General features: G+C 41.2%; 1 long non-coding RNA gene across 2 annotated transcripts in view; it reads right to left on the minus strand.

The window, feature by feature from the left end:
* Positions 1-526, minus strand: part of LOC107181562 — a 13,745-nt gene extending 13,219 nt beyond the window's left edge. For both annotated transcript variants that reach the window (XR_001512223.1, XR_001512222.1), the window contains exon 1: positions 442-526. This is a non-coding gene — a long non-coding RNA (uncharacterized LOC107181562). The remainder of the gene's footprint in view (positions 1-441) is intronic.
* Between the last annotated feature and the right edge of the window lie 4,243 nt (positions 527-4,769).

Raw genomic sequence — 4,769 nt, forward strand, 5'->3', positions numbered from 1 at the left:
GGTAGATGAAAATCCAATCACATAAGGCCTTGTGAACCAAGATAAGGAGTTTTGTGAAAAACTGAGAGTCTATTTTGTGTTTTCATGCTAATTGAGTTCAAAACAATTTATTATTACTTATAAATTATTACAAAAAAGAAATGCATCTTAGATTTATTCCTAGGTTTAAGAGAATCTGTATAGGTCTTTTACATTTATTTGTTTCATTTGAGCTAGATGAGGGAGGTCAGAGCAAAATAATTGTCATAAGGGTAAAATTCAATTTCCCATGACAAACTTAATTAATAACTTTAATTGAACAAATGTGTGTGTTTTTTAAAACAAAACAACCTTACATATGATCACTTATAATAGATATTTTTATTTTTTTATTATTTTTTTTAATTTTATTATTTATTACAAAGGGTATTACATAATAGATATTTTTAGTTTCAAGGATACATGTCAACAGTCCTGGAAATTTTAAGAGCCTCTTCAAGTTTACAGGAAACCTCTTTGACCTCCATAGCAAATAGACAAATGGAAACTCACCTATGTTGACAGAAGAATAAGCAGAGATTTCACTTGAATTTGTGGGATTTATATGCATGCGAACTACATTTACCTGACAACAAGTAATGCTGTGATGCTAGTTGGGCAGTTTAACTTCTCAAATGCCCACATCAGCAGTCTTCCATTCTTTCAAGTTATTATTATTATTATTATTATTATTATTATTATTATTAAAAACTGAAAGAAGACCTATAGTTTTGAACTTCAGTTACATTTTCTGAAAGAATAACTATGAGGTTTCTAAGTTAGCAGAAGCCCATTGGAGGTTTTGAAGTAGAGAGAAATATGATGTAATTTATATTTTTAAAAGAACTCTAGAGCTAATGTCTATAAAATGGGCATGGGTGGTCTCAGAGTGAAAACAAAAAGACTAAAAGGTTATTGCAGTTCACTTGGTGTCAGATGAATGAGTTGGAATAGGACAGTGATGGCGAACCTACGACACGCACGTCAGAGGTGACATGCGCACTCATTTTTTTGGTTGATTTTTCTTTGTTAAATGGCATTTAAATATATAAAATAAATGTCAAAAATATAAGTCTTTGTTTTACTATGGTTTCAAATATCAAAAAAATTCTATATGTGACGTGGCACCAGAGTTAAGTTAGGGTTTTTCAAAATGCTGACACGTCGAGCTCGAAAGGTTTGCCATCACTGGAATAGGAGCATGGGAAAAAGTGGTGATAAGTGATCAGATGTGGTAAATATTTTTGAATTGACCTCAGTAGGACTTCTGGTGGATTGGAGGAGGGCCTGGGAGAGGTGGTAGAAAGAGTGGAATCATGAGTGACTTCTAGGTTTGGGGTTTGAGCCACTGGATGAATGCTGGTGTGGTTGTATGAGCAGAGAAGATTTTGCAGGTGTGGAGCAGAACCAGCATTTCTGTTAGGTATCCAAAATGTGAAGCTGCCCATGAGACAGCAACAGGGAGAGATGACTAACAGGGAGTTTATTACGTGTGTTTGGTAATTAGGATGATTCCAGGGCAAGTATAAATTTATTCCTGGAGCCTGAATGTGATTTTCTAGGAAGAGGGAGAGAGAGTATAGATAGGAAAGAAGGGAGGAGGAAGCTTGAATCCTGCTGCATTGTAGCATCTACAAAACAGAATGGCAGAAGAATCCAGCAACGTTGCAAACAAGGAGAAGCCAGTGAGGGTGAAGGGGCACCAAGAAAGCACAGCATCGCAGGAGACAAGTGAACAAATTATAAACAATGCATGAGCTTGAGAGAGTGCCCCTGGACATGCAAGTCTATGTGTACTAATCAGGACAGGTCCTGGGAGCTTCAGGAATAAATGGTCCAACAACCATTCATTTCTCACTCAAGCTACATGTGCAGCTCAGGTGGCTGGGTGCTCTGTTCGTAGCAGTCACATGGGCGGGTGGAAGTTCTGTTTTGATTTATGCTTCCACGGTTGACAGGGCAGGGGAAAAGCTACATCATGGTCATATAATGGCTTTTAAAATTCTACTTGAAAATAACACAAACTACTTCCTTTCACATTTTATTGGACAAAGGAACTCAAGGTCACAGCTAACATCAGAAGAGGTAAGCCAGGGCAATGTCATCGTGTTGCCAGGAGATGAAAATGGGGTGCCTGCACACAGTGGGTTTCTGGTGACAAATGGAAGAAAGTGGGATACCCGAGGTGCTGTTCATTACCTGTAGATATTTAGAAACCAGAACAGACTTTAAAGAAAGTTCTACATTTATTTGCCTTTTCCCTGCCTTCAAAACTAGCTAGGATGTGTGACTTTCATTCATGTCATTTCACAATTTCAGTAGGAAATTGAGGATTGGTTATAAGTTCCAGTGTTCTCTCCTAAGAGGGAGGTCAGATCCTTAAGCACAACACCACACCTTCAGCGTGAGTTCTCTTACCACCCAGGTGTCAGGCCAGTCAGAAGATGGAGACTTTAACAGATAACTTAATAGAAAGAACTGTTGACTAACTATAAAGTGATTAACTATTGGAACCAGTAAAAGAGGACTTTGAAGTTTAACAGGAGCACCCACTGTAGATGATAGTTACCAATATGAACAAGGAGAGAATGGGGAAACTTGGAGGGGTGTCCTGCAGGGCTGAGAGTCAGACCTCGGGGTTGGAGGAGTGGTGGGTGGCAGAGCACAGCCTGCCCCTGAGAGAGGAAAGTCCCTGGAGATGACCTGCCTTGGACCCTGAGAGCCACGGCCCCGGTGTGAACTCCGCAGGGACCATCACTTGCCCGAGGAGTGGATCTCACAGGAAAACAAAAACAAAGGAAAAGAATAGTTCTGTTGTGGGTTGATTTGTATCCTCCCAAAAAGATGTATTGAAATCCTAGCCCTTGTTGCTTATGACCATGACCTTATTTGGAAAGCGGTACTGTTATTGTTTTTGTTTACAGATGTAATTAAAATGTAAGATTAGATGAGGTCATACTGGAATGTGGTCCTCAATCCAATGTGATTGTACAAGAAGGGGAGGAGAGACACAAAGCCAGACACACAAAAGAGAACACCAGGTGAAGATACAGACACACCGAGGGAAAAGGGATGTGACAATGGGTGCGATTGGGGTGGTGCATCTACAAGCTAAAAAACATGAAGGTTTCGCCCTAACCAGTTTGGCTCCGTGGGTAGAGCATCGGCCTGAGGACTCAAGGGTCCCAGGTTCGATTCTGGTCAAGGGCATGTACCTTGGTTGTAGGCACATCCCTAGTGGGGAGTGTGCAGGAGGCAGCTGATAGGTTTCTCTCTCATCGATGTTTCTAACTTTCTATCCCTCTCCCTTCCTCTCTGTAAAAAATCAATAAAATATATTTTAAAAAACAAAAAAACATCAAGGTTTGCCAGAAACACCAGAAGCTGAAGAGAGGCAGGGGGCAGAGTCTCCCTTAGAAGCTACAGAAGGCACAAGTATTGCCCACAGCTGGGTTTCAGAGTTCTAGGCCCCGAGAGACTACATTTCTGTTGTGTTAAGCCTCCCAGTCTGTGGTCCTTTGTTACGACAGTCCTAGAAAACTGGCACAGTCCCTTCCTCTTCCAGCCTGGCCGCCTTCCACCAGGGCCGCCTGTTTGCAGGCAAAGGAGAAATGAGGTTTGTGGGGTGTCCAGTTCACAAAGCAGGAGAGAGCAGGGTGAGCGTGGAGCTAGGAGGCACTGAAATCATAACTGGTACAGGCTGGGAGACAGCAGACACATCGAAACATTTAAGGATGCTCAGTTTCCCCACATAGATAGGGAGAGAAATACTGTGGGGCCTTCTAGGGGGGTTGTGAGAATAAATGTGAAGTTGGCTTAGTTTAGTATGTGCAAAAAGAAAGACCTTCGTAAGATTCCTCTTCACAGACTTAATATTTTTAGCATGAGTTGAAACCAAAGGAAGTTATCGGATTTCCCAAGGGAATTTAGGGCACACCCATCTTCCTTTTAGGGGAAATAACGGCATGATAAAATTTCAACTCTCCTGACAATTTAAAGGCCCTGGAGATGGGCAAGTGCACATTTGTAACCCCTGGAAACTCATCCAACAAAAGAGGGTACATTTGAAATAACTCCCCAAACTGTCTAGATTAATGTAAATCCTTAATCCTGTCAGCATCTTTGCTGAAAAATTGGACTTGAGTAGAAAAACAGAACAATTTTTAAAACAAGGAATGTTATATAACAAACATCAGCAATGCCAACATCAAAAACACTGGCTGCTTTAGCTCTTCCAGAGAGTGCCTTCTGCTGCCTCAGACTTGTCTGGGTTGGTTTATTGCTCCCTGAACACATGGCACATTTCCCACAAAGCTAAGGGTCATTGATGAATCTATTTCACTCTCTTCCCCTTGTGTGAATGAACTCAAGTTTAAAATGAAAAAGGAGCAATGAAAAACCATTAGGAATCATCCTCGAAGACAGTGGGAGCAAGTTTGCTCAAGGAAACAACTTTAAAGAGGCCACAGAAATACAGATTTATCTGTTTGCCTTAAGCATGTTCATGCTCAGAATTCACAAGAGTTGACCGCAAGGAGAGAGGCAGCATGAAAATCTGGGGTCTGCGAATGTGCTATATATGTATCACAAGGCAATGGCTGGGTCCTGATGATGCCTCACCCAGTCAGCTACGGTAGCTTGGTCCTTAAAGGTACCCACCCCCTAAAATAACATCTCCAGCTTGTTGAATGGCTCCCATGCACAGATCCTGTACTAGGCATTAGGAAAACAGTGGTGAACAAGACAGACTT

The sequence above is a fragment of the Myotis davidii genome, unplaced genomic scaffold (genome assembly GCF_000327345.1).
Source record: "Myotis davidii unplaced genomic scaffold, ASM32734v1 scaffold133, whole genome shotgun sequence".
Lineage (NCBI taxonomy): Eukaryota > Metazoa > Chordata > Mammalia > Chiroptera > Vespertilionidae > Myotis > Myotis davidii.